The 19,837-nt window shown below is 43.6% G+C and overlaps 1 long non-coding RNA gene across 2 annotated transcripts in view; it reads left to right on the top strand.

The window, feature by feature from the left end:
- The first annotated feature begins 6,568 nt into the window (after positions 1 to 6,568).
- LOC134932867 (uncharacterized) overlaps positions 6,569 to 19,837 on the top strand; it is a 207,746-nt gene continuing 194,477 nt past the window's right edge. For both annotated transcript variants that reach the window (XR_010179514.1, XR_010179515.1), the window contains exon 1: positions 6,569 to 6,616. This is a non-coding gene — a long non-coding RNA (uncharacterized LOC134932867). The remainder of the gene's footprint in view (positions 6,617 to 19,837) is intronic.

Below are 19,837 nucleotides of genomic sequence, written 5' to 3'. Positions count from 1 at the left end.
GAAGGCCAGTTGAGGTTTACTGTACGGAGTTTCGGAGGTTGGCCCATGATACCCAGTGGAACGACCCAGCCCTGAGACACCAGTACCGAAGAGGTCTTTCTAACCAGATAAAGGACCAACTGGTACAATATCCCTTGCCTGATAGCTTGGATCAGCTCATACAGTTATCCATCCGGGTGGATAGACGGTTGAGAGAGCGTAGGCTTGAAAGGGAGACTGAGATTTCCTTCCTTCCCAAGGGAACCTCAGACTCTGAGGAATTTTCTGAGGAGCCTATGCAGATTGGGGCTACCCGCCTCTCCTCGCGTGAGAAGACGCGGAGGAGACAGCAGGGGTTGTGTTTGTACTGTGGGAATAAAGGTCATGTGGTAGTATCATGCCCAGAAAAGCCGGAAAACTTCAGGGCCTGAGGGTGATGGGAAATATCCTGTCAGGCCAGAAGTCAGAATTTCCCAAGAAGACTTTTATCATTCCGGTGACCTTGAAGATCCTCGGTCAAACTGTCAAAACTGAGGCCTTTGTGGACAGTGGGGCCGACGGGGTTTTTATGGACCGCCAATTCACCCTGAAACACTCTGTTCCCTTAGTACCCTTGGCATCGGAAATTGAGATTTGTGGGTTAAACGGGGAACCATTATCCCAAGGTAAAATTACCTCTTGCACTAGCCAGATTTCTTTGTTTATTGGAGCCACACACTCTGAAAAATTGTCCTTTTATGTGACTGTCTGTACTTTTGCCCCATTGGTGTTGGGGTTACCCTGGTTAAGGGCCCACAATCCTCAATTTGACTGGGTCTCTGGGGAGATTCTTAGTTGGGGTACTGATTGTTTCTGGAGTTGCTTGAGCCTTCCAGTCAGGCTCTCGCAGCTAAGTTTGCCAGGATTGCCAGGGTGTTATGCAGATTTTGCGGACGTGTTCTCCAAAAAATTTGCAGAGGTACTACCTCCCCATCGCCCCTATGACTGTGCCATTGATTTGTTGCCAAATGCTAAGCTTCCCAAGAGCAGGTTGTACTCCCTGTCACGTCCTGAGACTCAGGCTATGGCAGAGTACATTCAGGAGAACTTGGCTAAGAGATTTATCAGACCTTCACAGTCTCCAGTTGGGTCGGGGTTCTTCTTCGTGGGTAAAAAGGACGGTTCGTTGCGACCCTGCATCGACTTCAGGGAATTGAACCGTATCACGATTAAAAACTCAAACCCACTGCCTCTCATTTCGGTCTTGTTTGACCAGCTTCGTACTGCCACCATTTTTTCTAAGATTGACCTACGCGGTGCGTACAATCTAATCCGAATAAGAGAGGGGGATGAATGGAAGACTGCCTTTAATACCCACTCAGGGCATTATGAATATTTGGTGATGCCTTTTGGGCTCTGTAATGCCCCGGCAGTCTTCCAGGATTTCATGAATGATGTGCTCAGGGAATATTTGGATAGATTCTTAGTTGTATACTTAGATGACATCCTAATCTTCTCCCATTCCCTGGAGGAACATCGGAAGCATGTACGCTTAGTCCTCCAGAGACTCAGAGACCACCGGCTTGGGGCGAAGCTGGAGAAGTGCGAATTTGAAGTTCAGCAAATCGCATTTCTAGGATATATTATCTCCCCAGAAGGTTTCCAAATGGAGGGTTCCAAGGTACAGGCAGTCCTGGATTGGGTGCAGCCCACTAGTTTGAAGGCGCTTCAGCGTTTCCTGGGCTTTGCGAATTTTTATAGACGATTTATCGCTGGATTTTCGTCTATAGTGGCGCCCTTGGTGGCACTCACTAAGAAAGGGGCGGATGTTGCTCACTGGTCTTGTGAGGCTAAAGCGGCTTTTGCCCGTCTCAAAAGGGCATTTGTTTCGGCCAAGGTGCTGCGACACCCAGATCCAGAGTGTCCTTTTGTGGTGGAGGTGGATGCCTCTGAGGTGGGTATTGGGGCAGTGCTTTCTCAGATGGGAGTGTCTGATAATCGCCTTCATCCCTGTGCTTACTTTTCCCGTAAATTTTCGCCTGCCGAGATGAATTATGACGTGGGTAACCGGGAATTGTTGGCTATTAAGGATGCACTCGAGGAGTGGAGACACTGGCTTGAGGGGGCTAAGTTTGTGGTCTCAATTCTCACTGACCATAAGAATCTGGCATATTTAGAGTCAGCGAAGCGTCTCAATGCCAGGCAGGCACGATGGGCTTTGTTTTTTGCTCGCTTTAATTTTTTGATAACATATCGCCCTGGGTCAAAAAACATCAAGGCTGATGCGCTCTCGCGGAGTTTTGCTCCAATCCAGGAGACCACCGAGGAGCCGTTGCCCATTGTTTCCCCATCATGTATTAAAGTGGGCATTACCCAGGACCTCTTATCATTAGTCCTTAGAGCACAGGAGCAGGCTCCTCCAGACCTTCCGGTAGGTCTTTTGTTTGTGCCTCCTAGGTTAAGACAGCGAGTGTTCCTGGAATTCCATGCCAAGAAGTCGGCAGGTCACCCGGGTATTGCCAGAACTCGGGAGTTGCTATCTAGGGCGGTGTGGTGGCCCTCGGTGGCTAAGGATGTGGATCAGTGGGTTCGGGCATGTGACATCTGTGCCCGAAATAAGACTCCTAGAGGGGTTCCTGTTGGCCCATTACATCCACTCTCTATCCCATCTAAGCCATGGACCCACATTTCAATGGATTTTGTGGTGGACTTGCCCAAATCCTCGGGGATGACAGCCATCTGGGTTGTCGTTGACAGGTTTTCGAAGATGGCGCACTTCGTTCCACTGGTTGGGCTGCCATCAGCCAGACGCCTGTCTGAATTATTTATGCTGCATGTTGTGCGTCTCCACGGGTTGCCACTTGATGTGGTCTCTGACCGCGGATCCCAGTTTGTGGCCAAATTCTGGAGAGCATTTTGTTCCGATCTCCAGATTTCTGTCAGCTTGTCGTCAGGCTACCATCCGCAGTCTAATGGGCAGACTGAAAGGGTGAACCAGTCCTTGGAGCAGTTCCTCAGGTGTTATGTCTCCAAGTGTCAGACTGACTGGGTTGCTCATCTGTCCATGGCGGAGTTTGCCTATAACAACGCGGCTCACTCTGCTACAGGGATCTCTCCCTTCCTTTGTGTGTATGGGCATCATCCTAAGGCCAATTCTTTTGACCCCCTGGACTCCACGCCTGGTGGTTCCTCTGTGGTTTAGGTCCTTAGAGGTATTTGGCGGAAAGTGAAGAAAGCCCTTGTGTCTGTGTCATTAGTGACCAAAAGGGTTTTTGATAAGCGGAAAAGACCCTGCAGCTTCAAATTAGGAGACTTCGTCTGGTTGTCTACCAAGAATTTGAAGTTGAGACAGCCATCTCATAAGTTAGGGCCCCGGTTCATCGGCCCTTATAAGATCACCAGGGTTATCAATCCGGTGGCATTTCAGTTAGATCTGCCCCGTTCTTTGGGTATCAATAAAACATTTCATTGTTCCCTTTTAAAACGGGCGATTAGTAATCCTTCTTCCAGTGGAAGACCTTCCCCTCTTCTGATACGTGGCCAGAGGGAGTTTGTTGTTGAAAGGATTCTTGACTCCAAGGTGGTTCGGGGTCGGCTGTCATTTTTGGTGCACTGGAAGGGGTATGGCCCGGAGGAGCGGTCGTGGGTGCGCAGTTGTGATCTTCATGCCCCCAGACTGATACGCTCTTTCTTCTCGCAGTTCCCCGATAAACCCGGTGGTAGTGGTTCTTTGACCCCTCGTCAGAGGGGGGGTACTGTTAGGGTCTCCTGCCCTGTGCTGCCACGTGGTCATGGCAACCGGGATACAAGTGCTAGTGGCGTAACCTGAGCGCAGCTGATACTCCGGTTCGGGTCTTTTGCTGTGCAGTGGTTATAGGCTCTGTGCACGGCAGGGGATCCGGTGCTGGTTTTTGTGCTCACAGTCTGTGAGGTCTGAGTGGGGCGTGGACAGCACCTGCTTTATAAGGCCTATTTTCAGGGTAAGCAGATGCTGCTGAATCTTTGTTGGTTAGTCAGTTCATGAAAGTTAGCCAGTACTGTGTAGCTTTGTATTTGTTTGTTGCTTACTGCAAATAGGCCTGGGGATTTGGTATTACACTCTGCCAATCCAGACCTAGCAGTAAGACTGGAGTCAGTCGTTTAGCTTGCTGGGGTTCTGTTACTACTCTGTGAACTTAGCAAGTTTGCGGCTGTATTCTAAGACTTGCCTGTCTAATCCTGTCTCACTGTGCTAGGTGTCAGGGGTCAGTTTAGTGGCAGTAAGCTAAAACCTGTGCACTGCAAGTGAGAAATAGGATTGTGGAGACTCTCCTTGTGTCTATCATTCCATCTCTGACCAAGGAGTTTACTGCCACACCCGTTGGTAACCCTTTAGGGTTTTGCTGTTGCCCTTAGCAACAGCATTTCGGGTTCTCTACGTATTAAAACACAACATCTTGCTTTTTCCATCTGTGCAGTTCTAATACAAGGGAGATACCCAGTTCCTTAGCCTCTGGGCTTCTCTGTTCACTTTGTGTGTATTTTGTTACCCTATTACCTTCTGTGTACGTTATGTCATATTCCCCAGTTTGTCTGTGAGTCCATTTGTTTTGCATAACAGTTCAAACACCAGTACATTCCTGCAGGCACTGGTGTGCATAACACATGGGCACTATGGAATTACTATACTTATCCCCCGTCTTTACAACATACTAAAGGCATTACACTTTTACTTGCTAAAATTGCAGCAGTGGCTAAAAAAACTATTCTGTCCCAGTGGATACACTCTTCTCCCATTCCTCTTTCTCTTATGTTATCGAGATTGGCTCATGCTTACAGGATGGAGTGGATACACTGTTCTTTAGATTCTCAATCACAAAAGTTTTCGATATTTGGCTACCCTATGTGCTCACATTATCTACTGAAGAGAGGGACTTTCTTCATGGTATAGTGCGTCTAACCTCTTGGTACAACTTAACCACGCTGGAGAAAGGCTCCCCGCCTTTTTAGGTAGAGATTCATTTCAAAGGTTATAGATACCCGCAATAAGTCAGTCTACCCGCTCCATGCTAATTTGTAATTTTCTTCTGTAAACTGGGATTTTTTTGTCATTACACATTCCCTCCTCTTTGTATTTCTATGTATGCCTCCACTTTTGTGTTTTATTTCCATCGTAATCCTGTGGAGCTTTGGTTGTATTTTAATTGCTGTCAACTTGCCGACCTGCATGCCAAAATGTACCAGATTTTTCTTTGTTATTTATATCTTTCAATAAACAATATACAGTGATATGCCAGCGAACTCCCCCCAGAGCCTTCGTGATACCTGCTGCCTGGGCTCTGTTAGTAAAAGAGCTGCTGATGCCAAATACACCCAGTGCTCTTGGGAAATTCCAGCACACAAGATTTGGAAAAACTGACACACCCTTCCCAAGCACTTGATCCCTTTTAAACCCACATTAAGATATGACTAGGGGTTTGTTTATTTCACAGAGCCAGCAAAAACAGGAAATCCCAGAGGAGCATGCTTAGAGATGTAGCATACTTGCCTACCTGACCCTCTCCATGAGGGTGAAAATGCTCTTTTCCTGGACTTTCCTGGTAATGTGTGATTGCCATCACCTGTGGTGAAACACCTTTCTTATCAATTAACTAGCTCACCACAGATGATGGCAATCATACATTACCAGGAAAGTCCAGGAACAGAGCATTTTCTCCCTCATGGAAAGGGTCAGGTAGGCAATTATGAATGTAGTCAAAGTAGATAATAACTGCTGGGAAAAACAATTCTCAGCACAATCTGTTACCCAGAGGAGAGACCACCCAAACTGCCAGGCTCCATTTTAGAACATTCAGGTTAGTAACAAAAAGACTCCATCCACACTGTATAAACCCTCACAGAACTTACCAAAATATACATGTGATTGGTAATGTAGCTTACTTGTGTGATACACCACTGTGCATATAAGGAATACTGCATGTTTATAGTCAATTTTGCATTTTAAAATACACATACCTTCAAAATACAGTAATTAAAGTGTAAAATTATGTTTAAAAATCTTGTAACATTAGTGGGTTTAGGTTAATTTAGGTTTGGGTTTAGGTTAATTATTATTTAATCTTAATAAACATACACACTGGAGTGATTACTTACAAAGAAGATAATTTGTGAAATAATTTGTATGTAGGAAATGGCAAGTAGACACATGAGGAAAAAACCTTTTCAATGTGCATTGTTAAGCTAAATTGTCTTAACACAGCTGAATGTGTGTTTGCAATCAATACATTGATGTCTGGTATTCCTAGTACTGCTGGCATCATTAGTAACATGCTCTGCATAGCTCAAGAGCCACTCTAGTAGTTTCTCTATTGCTAAAAGGTAGTTGCATTTTAACTGTGTAAGATAGCACGGTTTGCATAGGAACACCCTTGTCACACCATCTATCTTAACTTGTGTGTACTCAAAAAAAGTTTCACACCCATGACTCACCCTTTCATACCTCCCAACATGACCCTCTCCAGGAGGGACAAAAATCTCTGCTCCTGGACTTCCCTCTTAAATTATGATTGCCCTCACCTGTGTTGAACTAGTTAATGGATAAGAAAGGTGTTTCACCACAGGTAATGGCAATCCAGGAACAGAGCATTTTTGTCCCTCCTGGAGAGAGTCATGTTGGGAGGTATGCCCTTTGTTTTTACATTTGGGACACGCTTACCTTAGTTGTAACAATGTAGTACTGTACTTGCAACATGGTATATTTGTGTGTCGCATGAGCAGAGTGAATTATTAGTCTGTTGCCTATGCGCACGTTGGCGATAATCGCTACTTCTGTAAGTTAACGCTAATGCATACAAAAATGAATTAGGCCCTCGGTGCACTCATTGAGTGGCTGACATTTATCTACATCAGCGCAGAGTCAAATGCTGCCCAAGATGACAAATATACTGTGGCTAAAAAAATAATTACAAAAAAAAAATATGAAAAAAACAAACAAACAGCATTTTCTCATCACAAGCTGAGCAGATGTTGTGTGCTCATCAAATAAAAATTAGAGCTGGATTTGTTTCTGTGAACCACATATTGTATAAGCTAGCGACAAGACAAATTAAAAACAAAATTCATTTTTTGTGGAACAAATAAGTCCATGATACACATATTTTATTGCTTTGGGAAAAATGATTGCTTCAGAAGTTTGGTTTTCAATTATCCACAGATGAGACTTGATCCAAGCAGAAAGAAAACAAATAAATCTATACATGTACAATATACACAATACAGTACAGTATTTCTGCAGCCTCACTTGTTTATCAGCATCATTATTTTCCCAGAAAGACTAAATTCAACATATAAACTGTGGGACAGCTGCCCTCTCATAACCTCAACAAATCTCAAGGATGGGGCCAACTGTAAGCTCATCCTCACTAATCCAACTACAAAGGGGGACAACTGCCAGCCCATTTGGTAAAATGAGTTCAGGATGGTGGCCAACTGCCATGGAAACACATGGCAAATGAGAGCCGATAAAGTATAATCTTATAAGGGGACATGTAAACATGGAAGCAAACACAAATAAATGGGGTTACAGGAGTCCAGAAGAGACTTTTAATGATGCTGCATCAACTTTCAAATGCAGGAAGTATTTTATGCCTGCCAATGTTTTCTACATAATGACCTGGACTTGCCTGCCCTATAGTACTTTCAAACTGGGAGAATCAAAATATGACCACTCTTGCCTTCATTCCCATTGCAGTTAATTAAACACTGCCTTTCTGACCAAGCCAACTGATAGACACGATTGGGTTGTGGGAGTGAGTGACCGATGGGCTAAGCTGTACGTATTTGCCGGATAGCATGCCAGACACAACTCACCAATCAAATTTGCACTAACGCTGGTTCTCTAGACCAAGTACTGAGAGCACATCAGTAATCCTATTATCCATACCCGGCACATGTCGAGCATGAAAGAAAATATTAAACGTAAGATATCTCAAAATAATATGAACCATTAAGTGAATGGCCAGAAAAGAGGATGCATGCTATCTGTTGAAGGTTGCACACCAGAAAATAACACTCCTAGGGCTAATTGTAAAAGCCTGCAATTTGCCGGAGGTGCGGGACTTCATGCGCATATCTTTAAAATGCCAATCATTTACAAGGCCAAACCAACCTTGTAAATGGTGCTAGTAAGCCTGAGTGGTATGGTTGACATTGCGCATTCTAACTTCCTATAGAAAACTGTACCCATGGGTTTCACCAGACCAGCAAAATTCAGAAGACTCAGCAAAGATTGCACATGTTTTAAAGTAACTTTCCCAGATTCTAACCCAAGCACAATAGTGTCATGAAGCTTAGCCACTTTGGCCACCAGAAGCCTACTACAGTCTACTTGAGTATCAATTTCAGTAGAACAGGAGCCATGTCAGGCCCTTCTGTCTTATCACGGGTAACCTTATTATGAGAATCAGGGTACGCATTCCTATAGATTGAATCTTTGGTAATAGAAGTGGTGTGACACACCTATCATATAACACATCAAAAGATACCTTTATACTGTATATAAAGAGCCACCTTTCCTCTAGTGAGTTGGGGTACGCAATTACCCTGTTCAGTCTTATTGACCCAGGAGATTTTCAGATATGAACCAACCAATACAGAGGTTGACAAGACTACACATTGTCTTTTTACCTCTTTTTGTTTTATCCTCATATTCCTATACACCTGGACCTTCATCGGGAGGGACCATCAAGTGAGACTTCCACCTATCATAGAGGACAGACCACATAGAACACCTATCAATTGCCAAGTGACATATACCATCGCCATTTTTTTATCTGTAAATAATAGACTGAGAATATATACATGCCATGCAGACAATTTAAATAAGACAAGTTCCCATCCTCCCCACCTCTGCCCTTTTTCATCTCTGCCAACAGGACGTTATGCGCTTTAGCAATTTCAAGAAAGATATGCTAGATATGCTATTCTTACTGAACTGGCATAGAACTGACGGTGCCCCAAGCTTTATATTGCTGCCGATGCACAAACCTCGTGAAAATAATCAGGCAGAGAATCACAGAAAATATATTTAACCTAATTTTCCTTATTTCATCCATTTAAACAAAAGGATTTTCATTACAGTATGCTAACAAAAGGAAGAACCATTTAATACAAAAAATGACACAAAGTAAAATGCATGTGAGCCAATTATGTAACTTTTATATACTGTAAATCCTCCAAAACTTAACACAGAAATATCACAGGGACATGTCTTGAAATGACAATTTTACTTGGGAAACAGGTCAGCTCTGATTTCTTTTTTAGTTACATAGAGATGTAAAAATGGCCAGAGCCAATCCAATAATACAAGTATTTAGGGCCTAATTCAAGGTTGATTGCAAAACAACATTTTCCTCTAATGGGCAAAATCATGTGCACTGCAGCTGGTGCAGATATAATATGTGCAGAGAGAGTTAGATTTGGGTGGGTTATATTGTTTCTGTGCAGGGTAACTACTGGCTGCTCTATTTTTACACTGCAATTTAGATTTCAGTTTGAATACACCCCATCCAAATCTAACTCTCTGCACATGTTACATCTGCCCCACCTGCAGTGCACATGGTTTTGCCCTTTAGAGGAAAATTTTATTTTACAATCAACCTTGAATTAGCCCCTTAATGTCATAGATTTATTTGTGGGAAACAGGTGGTCTGCAAACACTTCTAGCTGCTACATGCTAAAGCCAGAAATGTTCAGTGGTCTCTGCTGTAGTTCAACCAATAACTCCAAAGAATTAATTATATCTACAGAAAATAATATTTATGTGACTTATTAGGTAGATATAAAGAGGAAGGAGAATGTTTTTTCCAAGCAGCTTCTTAGTTTATCTTTATAACCTTTCTCCAAACAGAAACAAATCATGGTGTGACTGTTTCTGAATGCATTTAATTAGGCTGAATGACAGAGCACTAAATGACATACATTATCAGCGGAATGTAACTGCATACAAGATCGGCAGAAGTACGGAATGCCAGTGGATCTCAGATGTTTAATTAAAAGGGCAATCACTTTCAAGGCAAAACCATGCCTTGTAAGTGATTGGCCTTTTAAAAAAAATGTCTGAGATAGGCTGGCATCCCGCACCTTCGGTAATCTCTGCCATTACATCCCGCCCTTCCGGGATTATTCAGAGTTGTTAGACAAAAAAAAAAAAGCACACTAATGGGCAAAACCATGTGCAGTGGAGGTGGGGCAGATGTAACATGTGCAGAGAGAGTTAGATTTGGGTGGGTTATATTGTTTCTGTTCGTAGTAAATAGTGGCTGCTTTATTTTTACACTGCAATTTAGATTTCAGTTTCAACACACCCCACCCAAATCTAACTCTCTCTGCACATGTTACATCTGCCCCACCTGCACTGCAACATGATTTTGCTCTGGGTTTTTTTTTTGTCTGCTAACAACTCTGAATAACCCCCTATATCTTCATTTACTAGCAGATATATTACAGCAGCAAAGCATTGTACACACTACACCAGGGGCGGAACTCCCGGAGACAGCGAAGTCTGTTGCTGCCGGGCTCCTGGCCATGAAGGGGGCTCGGCGCCTACAGATGCTCCGTTGTCCCCCGTTCCGTTCACACGATACGTTTCTGTAGTGCAGCAGGAGCTGCTAGAGGAGCAGCAGCTGACGAACGAGCGAGCGCAGCGCTATCAGCATCAGCGGCGCTCGCTCCTCCTCCTCTCTGTGCTCTCTGCTGCTGTGTGCTCTGGCCTGGGTCGCAGATATCACGTGACATCCTCCCGCGACCCAGAGCAGCCGCCCGCCAGGACACATAAGAAAAGAGCCGCCTAGCCGCCAGCAGAGAGTGGTAGTGCGGGATAGCGGAGCTGTCACAGTCAGGAGCGTGGACTCCTGTAAAGTACCCTACACTCAGTATGTAAATGCAAGCACTTTCGGAAAGAGAGAGGGGGGGGGTTTGACACATACACATAAAATAGCAGCAGGTTCGGCACTCATAGTGATTCGTCTCACACACAGGTACACTGATGGCCATTAACCCTGCCACCTATGTACCTGTGTGTGAGTCACTGTGAGTGCCGAACCTGCTGCTATTTTGTGTAATCCTTCTGTTTGGGCACCTGCTGCAGTAACCAGCTTAAAGGGAGAGCCGGACAAAGCGGATATATATATATATATATATATATATATATATATATATATATAGTGTTCACTCTAAGCTTCTTTCGCAGGGCGCTGCGCCCTGCCCCTTTTTTGAGTGACAGAATGCTGCCCTGCCCGTTTGTGCCCGCCCTGCTAAGGACTGCTCTTCTCCCCCCGCCGCGCTGTCACTTCTCCCCCCGCCACGCTGTCACTTCTCCCCCCCGCCGCGCTGATATCTCTCAGCTGAAGGCGGAGACAGGGTCAGCGTGCAGTGGGGAGGAGCAGCCAATCAGAGCCTGTGGTGTCTCCCGCCAGTCCTCCGGCATGATTCCCCCTCACCATGGGGCTGCGCGCTGACCTGGGCTCCGCCGTCAGCATCAAGAGATGCACAGCGCTCTCCTCTGCAACGGTGAGTGCCGCTCTGCATCTGCCCTGTGCCCATCCTCCCCTTCCTCCTAGTGCTCTCTCCCTGTTGCAGTGTGCCTCAGTGTTCTCTCCCTGTTGCAGTGTGCCTCAGTGTTCTCTCCCTGTTGCAGTGTGCCTCAGTGTTCTCTCCCTGTTGCAATGTGCCTCAGTGTTCTCTCCCTGGTGCAATGTGCCTCAGTGTTCTCTCCCTGGTGCAATGTGCCTCAGTGTTTTCTCCCTGGTGCAGTGTGCCTCAGTGTTCTCTCCCTGGTGCAATGTGCCTCAGTGCTCTATCCCTGGTGCAGTGTGCCTCAGTGCTCTATCCCTGGTGCAATGTGCCTCAGTGTTCGCTCCCTGGTGCAATGTGCCTCAGTGTTCTCTCCCTGGTGCAGTGTGCCTCAGTGCTCTGCCTGGTGCAATGTGTATAACGTGCTCTATCTGGCGCAATATGTATAACGTGCTCTACCTGGCGCAGTGTGTATAGGAGGTTCTACCTGGTGCAATGTGTATAAGCGGCACTGTTGTGTGGTATAATGTGATTTGGTACTATTATGTGGTCACGCCCCTTCCCCACGAAACAACGCCCCTAAATTTTTGCTTCGGCGCGCACTGTCCATGCTTTCACCTATAGGAATGGGAGCACCAAGCATTATAGTATGTACCTAATTTTGCCCTTCTAACTTAAAAATGTGCCCTCACGAATGAAAAATGTGCCCTCCCCGTGATCAGCACCCTGCCCTAAAAAAATCCTAGAGTGAACACTATATATATATATATATATATATATATATATATACATACATACACACACACACACACACACACACACACACACACACACACACACACACACACACACACACACACAGAGCGGTGTGGCACTCAAGGCAATAATGACAGAACTCCAATAATGCTGGTAGTCTACCAGCATTATTGGAGTTCTGTCATTATTGCCTTGAGTGCCGCACAGCTGTTCGCTGTATACACATTACTCTTTTGGAGGCACCGGGTGTCTAAAGCTCTGGTATACGGTAGTGCTGGGTCATTTGCTGTGTATATATATCTCTATATATCTCTCTATATATATATACAGGTTGAGTATCCCTTATCCAAAATGCTTGGGACCGGAGGTATTTTGGATATCGGATTTTTCCGTATTTTGGAATAATTGCATACCATAATGAGATATCATGGCGATGGGACCTAAATCTAAGCACAGAAGGAATTATGTTTCATATATACCTTATACACACAGCCTGAAGGTCATTTTAGCCAATATTTTTAATAACTTTCTGCATTAAACAAAGTCCGTGTACATACACACAATTCATTTATGTTTCATATACACCTTGTACACACAGCCTGAAGGTCATTTAATACAATATTTTTTATAACTTTGTGTATTAAACAAAGTTTGTGTACATTGAGCCATTAGAAAACAAAGGTTTCACTATCTCACTCTCACTCAAAAAAGTCCGTATTTCGGAATATTCCGTATTTCGGAATATTTGGATATGGGATACTCAACCTGTGTGTATATATATATATATATATATATATATATATATATATCATAGATCAGTGGTTCTCAAACTCGGTCCTCAGGACCCCACACAGTGCATGTTTTGCAGGTCACCCAGCAGTTGCACAGGTGTATTAATTACTCACAGACACATTTTAAAAGGTCCACAGGTGGAGCTAATTATGTCACTTGCGATTCTGTGAGGAGAACTGCAAAACATGCACTGTGTGGGGCCCTGAGGACTGAGTTTGAGAACCTGTGTCATAGATGAATGCGGCTCCCAGACAGTAAACACAGCTTAGACCATGGCTAGCGTATGAACATTTCACACTGTCCCCAATTCTCAGTCCCCTTCCATTGCACATTGCTCTTTGTGTTGATCTCCTATTTGCTTGACCTCTCAATGCCAGACTGGCCACTTATTTGTATATCTTCAAGTCCATTCTACTTGCCTGTAGGCAGAGCGCTGGCTGGGTGTTACTGTGATGTAATTTGTCTATATGGAACTTCCACTTTAAAAACGTAAGTTACAGGCAGTATGGATGTTGTAATGGGCAGTATGGACGGTGTAATGGATAACATTACTCCCTTGCAGCACTGAGGTCATGGGTTTTACTCTCACCATGGGCCTAACTGTGTGGAGTTTGTATATTCTCCCCATGCTTGTGTGGGTTTTCTCCCACAATCAAAAAATATACTGGTAAGTTCATTGTCACTCAACAAAAATGAACCCAAGTGTGTGTGTACATGGGCAGGCTAGATGGGCCAAGTGGTTATCTGCCATCAAAATTTTTGTTACTGAAAACTATCATAGACTGCTATAGCACTAGTAGCCAGGAATTAAGAGGGACATTTATATTCTTTCTGTGCTACTGTACATGCATAATTTGGAAAAACCCGGTGTGGATCATTAGATCGACAGTGTCTAGGTCGACAATGTTTAGGTCGACAGGGTTGGAAGGTCGATAGGGGTTCTAGGTCAACATGTGCTAGGTCGACATGTCAAAAGGTCGACATGAGTTTCACATTTTTTTTCTTTTTTTTGAACTTTTTCATACTTAACGATCCACGTGGACTACGATAGGAACAGTAATCTGTGCCTTCATGGTGATCTATGCTTACTTGCATTTTTGTTGCCTGTATAACCGTAAATCAGGTTCAAATTTGTTTTACAAAGAGTCGGCATGGGAAGGGGGGGCACCAACATTTATCTTGCCTCCGGGCACCTGGGATGAACTTACGCCATTGCACTACACTGTGCCATTTAAACTGTTACATTCTCACTGCATATCACCCTTGGCAGTCATCTGGTCACAGTGGAGAGGGGGCAAATTGCTTCTCTATATTTTGTGCCCTCATATACAAACAACCACTGAAACAGACTGCAAAAACTAAAATAAGTGAAAACAGCAATATGCCAAACATCTCAGCAAGGTAGATGGGCATTTTTAATTATCTACTTTATCTTTTATTAAATTTACTGTATAAATCTGCTTCTTAGAATGGAAAGGATAATACCCTCTCCAGACAAGTTGTAGCTACTTCAAAGTCAATTCCCTCAAAAGTAACCATTATACCTGAACTGACTATACTTGCTGCATTTGCTCCAGTGCTCATACAAAGATTGCAATGAATGTACATACAAATTCCTGTGTTCTTGAAGAAGGTACAGTACCCAGAAAGGTGATTTGGGGCAGATTTATTAACCCTGGAGAAGTGATAAAGTGTAAGGTGATAACGCAGCAGCCAGTCAGCTCCTAACTGTTATTTTTCAAATCCAGCCTGTAACATGGAAGATAGGAGCTGACTGGCTGGTGCATTATCACCTTCCACTTTATCACTTCTCCAAGCTTAATAAATCTGCCCCTGAGAGAGATGATTGCTTAACGTATAAATTTAGATTTGTAAATCACAATATCTTCTCTCCATAAAAATCGACTACAGTATAAAATTATCATGATGCAACTGCAGTTAGGGGTTCAAAAAACACTCAAACCACTCAGGTTCCTCTGAGTTACCCATTTAGTGATATGGCCATTTCTCCTACAGTACATGTGGCCAAATAAAGATTTCAAGACAATGTTCGACTGGTCCCTTGAAAACATTGCCTTTCCCTTGAGACCGGGGAGTTCCATCCTAATGGACTCAGGTGTACAAAAATAATGCTATTCAAATGCTCTATAAAAGTGCCACAGCAATTTTTTTTTTTGTGCCTGCTAAATGAGCATTTCTGGTTGGCGACTGCGGCAAATGCATGCAAGAGAACCATTTCAAAGGTGTGTTGTGGGGATGTAGCATAGTTCTATTCTAACTCAGGTATATGAAAAAAGGACACCAAATCAAAAATGATCTCTTGCAATTAGTAAATTAGTATTGGGTACGCGTAAGTGCCAAAGACTGACTACAGCTACTTTGCATGCATTGAAGAATGAGGCCGTGCAATTACATAGATGTGTATATCTCAGTATATGTGCATATAGGGCCTGATTCAGAGGTGGATATAGTAAAAAAAAATGCTAAAATGCACAAACATCAGATTTGCGTCCACTTCTGAATTAGACCAATAGTCTCTTTAGCATTCCATTCACAATTGTATTGTCATTATGTGCAACTCAGAATCAGGATATCCATACATCTAGAAGTAGATGCAGACAACAGGAAAGAATAAATGTTAAAGCTCTTCTAGTGAATAGTTCAGTGAGCAAACACTTGTGACTTGGAAAGTGATTTGACCATTCCTTTCCCTAGATCAGGCATGTCCAAACTGCGGCCCTCCAGCTGCTGTGAAACTACATATCCCAGCATGCCCTAACACAGTTTTGCTGTCAGTGAATGCTAAAGCTGTGTCAGGGAATGCTGGGATGTGTAGTTTCTCAACAGCTGGAGGGCCGCAGTTTGGACATGCATGCCCTAGATTGTCCCATGATGTTACAGATCATGGCCTCTGCTGACTGGCTGCTGTTCACTACCATCTGTTTCTATGGATCCCCAGTGGCTGATGGTAATGCTGGGATCTTCCAAGGTATGCAGCTGTTAGTGTTCCTGGATGACTCTCAATGTTCCGGCAGCGCTGTTCAAAGCAAGGACTGGTAGTGAGGAATGGACATCTGTTTTTAATTGCAAGTCCCCAGTTATTGATGATAATTTGGGGATTTCACAGGATACTCAGTTGCTGTAATTCCTCCATATCTATGCACTCTCCGTCTTCCCAGCTTTGAAGGTGAAAGCTAGAAACCGAGAATGGGGAACGGGCAGTTTGACATCAAGGCAGTGAGTGCATGGGCCACTGTGAATCGGTCAATAACAGATCCAATGTTTCATCAACATAAGTAACTCTTTTCAATGTGATGGCTTTTTTTATCTTGTCTAATTCCCTCTGGTTGGTTAGTTACAGAGGAGAGGAGAGATTGTCTGTCTAATTTAATAGAATCATTATATATAAAAGGCTAACTCTGCTCCTCATACAATGCACCCCTATCATCTTCCATATTCTGCACCTCCCACCGTATACTACCACTATATACATACTGCACCCTCATTCCCCTTCATGTAGTGCCCCCTATATACAAGGTATCCCCATCCTTCATATACTCCTTTGGCCATATACTTCATACACTGCTCCCCCTCCTCCATATACCATGCTGCAAGGTTACTTGCCATCCTGGGACTCAGCAGAAACCAGGAAACGGATGCAGGAACCACCAGACGTCCCCAGCGCTCAGAGCGGAGGCACCAGGGACATATTTGGCCTCATACTGGTGGGGGGGAGAAGATGAATCAGTCCAAAGGGAAGTGGTGAGTCCCTGTGTGGGATGAGCAGTGCCCATGACCGGGAGGAGGAGGGGTCAATGCTGGGCCTGCAGATGATGTGGGTAAGAGGGAGGGAGATAATGGCTCAGCTGCTTTATATAACCTGTATACTGTGTGCTGGTGGAGGGACGGGGTCCTGTGCTAGCCCCTCCCACTCCCCACACAGGCCATGCTCAGACTCTTCTAGCCAGCTGCTGGTGGCTACTGGCCTCCTCTACCCCCAGACTTGCCAGGAGCAGTGCAGAGACTGGTGAGCTTACACATACCAGTACTGGTAGTGCAGCATCATTATAGTCTTCCCATTACAGATATACAGCATTTATCTAATCTATCTATTCTATCTAATCCTCCAGAAACCCGGCAGCTCCTATGTGAGTAGCGACCACCCCCCTTTAATCCGGCCCTGGTGTCCGTCATTTTGACAGGCTTTTAACTAGTGTTTGTATGATTAATTACTAAAATCCATAAGTTTTATTTATAGCTTCTTTAGAAAAAAAATTGTTCTCCACTTAGAATAATTAACACCTTACCCACTTAAACTAGATACTGATTAAATGCTAGAAAAATGTGCATCTTATTTGCTGTCTCAGTAATAACAATCCTCTGTAGCAGGGTTAAAATACCTGTAGGTCCAATGTATCTGTTGAAACTAACAATGCGAATCAATGAACAGCTTTCATGCCATGGTCGCATCAGATGCAAACACACCAAGGGGTAAATTTACTAAGATGGGAGTTTTAGTTAAGATGAGATGTTGCCCATAGCAACCAATCAGATTCTACTTCTCATTTATCTAGCACCTTCTAGAAGATAATACCTGGAATCTGATTGGTTGCTATGGGTAACATCCCATCTTAAATAGAACTACCATCTTAGTAAATTTACCCCCAGGATGGGCTGTCCATGATATAGTCACATCTGATCCAACCACTCAGAAATGCCCACTGTGCGGCTGGTGGCAGTAAATCTTCCAGCAGCTATCATTTTCAGAGGGACTTCATGGCCCTTTGCTTCATGGGTCCCTCTCCTAGTGCCTGCCACACATCCAATCACTGCTGATCAGGCAGCCTGGTGCCACTCCCAGCTATTAATGTTTGTACTAATGGGGGTTTTTTTTAAGTATTTTTTATTTTAATTACAGTTATGTTGGATATATTTTAAACAAATGTTCTTAACCTAATTCAATCATAAAAATCCCTGAAAAATTTTGAGCATTTTTGGGAAAAAATATTAGCTTGTTAAGTGGTTAAAATATATGGATGAAATATAAATCAAATTAAGTTTATTTCCATGTCTAAATAGGGATGACTGCTTACAGGTTGTTAATTACAGTATATTTGTAAAAATTACCCCAGATCAAATCTAAATTGAATCCATCTGCCTAGTGTTTTCAGTCTGTAAATCCACTTGGTGTCCTACGGTACCTTGGTTTCTTCTTTATTTTTTGTAATCTCCAACTCTCCAGTTTCTCTTTACCTGGTTACCTGGTAAATTGCTACAAATATAAGTCCCTTTGGATTTTTTGCATGATGTACTGAAAAGTAATTAGAGACACTGGGCCTAATTCACTATGGATCACTACTGAGGCTGAGAGAGCAATTTTCACCAATCTGCTATTGCTAAAGCTCGCATGTGAAGAGCCGACCTGAAAGGATAAAAAATGCCCACCAATGCATTCACAAATCTGCATTTGCATTAGCAGAATCGCAATGCATATGCAAAAAATGATTACCATTAACATTTGCGACTGACCCCAGTATACTCAAATCAATGAGAATGCAGTTGCAAAGGGTGCCATGTTTTTGTATACAGCGTTCATGGATGATGTCAGATAACCACCCCGAAAACGGACATGACATGTCTGGATTTTCCCAACCATTCCCCACAAACACTATGTTACCACCTACAAACAGTCACTTCCTGTCAATCGAAATATGTTCTCTTTACAATTAGGCTGCATATGCAGTGGGATTGCATTTCACCCTTTGGGCACGAGCAATGCATTTGCAGCACATGCGCACTCTGCCGATAACCGCTCTTTGCGTGCAATCTCACATTTGCAAACGGTAGTGAATCAGGCCATCTGTGTGATTCCACACCTCTCTTAATGTTTTATATGTGTTCTGTAATTCTTGTTCTGAATTTTCTTTTTGTGCAGCCTAAATAGTGCAGGCGGAATACATATGCCCAGCAGACGATATGCTGGCTGTCACTATACCGACAGTAGCATCACTTCTGTCAGAATCCCGGTACTAATCACCTCGTGGGCTCGCTGCACTCACCACCCTTCGGGTTATATTCCCACCCAGTTGGTGGCATGGACCAACCAACTGAGTAGGAATAATCGCCATTTGTCGGGATTCCGACCGGCAGCATTTCATCAGCTGTCTGGATTCTGGTTCGGTCTCCTGAACTCTGGAATCCCAACAGCCGGGATATTAACTGCACCCCAGTGCAGACCACAGGGGCATTCCAAAAGGTATATCATCCTTCTGTGTTGCAATTTAGATGTTTCCTTATTTCATGTCTGTTCCCTTTCTATGCGGGTTTAGTAGTCTTCATTTTCAAATTTCTGCATCATCCGCAATTATTGCAGAAATGGAATCCTTTATTTAATGCCTTGTAAATCTTTAGAGTTAGAGATATGCAACTTAAAATTCTTAAGAATTTGTCATTTCTTATAGATGATCATGGGTTTTAAATAGATGATTTCTTGGAGATCTGGGTCCAAATCTAATAAGTGTCAGTGATTATTTTTCCAGTCCTTCAGAATAACTTCTACTTTGTGATAAAAGGTACTTTTGGAGAGATTGTTTTCTTTGTTTTGTTAAATGTAATTAGTTCTTCTCTATTCTCACCTCCCACTTTTGTCATATTTTTGCCCAGGGTTTTTTTAATTGTAAATTCTGTCCAAAAATATTTGGAATGTCAAAACGCGTTGGTTTCAGTTTCTCATAACAGAGGTGTGATGCCACCATTGCAGTGGGAGGGACAAGGCCAGGAT

The sequence above is a fragment of the Pseudophryne corroboree genome, chromosome 6 (assembly GCF_028390025.1).
Source record: "Pseudophryne corroboree isolate aPseCor3 chromosome 6, aPseCor3.hap2, whole genome shotgun sequence".
Lineage (NCBI taxonomy): Eukaryota > Metazoa > Chordata > Amphibia > Anura > Myobatrachidae > Pseudophryne > Pseudophryne corroboree.
This window is presented reverse-complemented; position numbering and strand designations above follow the sequence as displayed.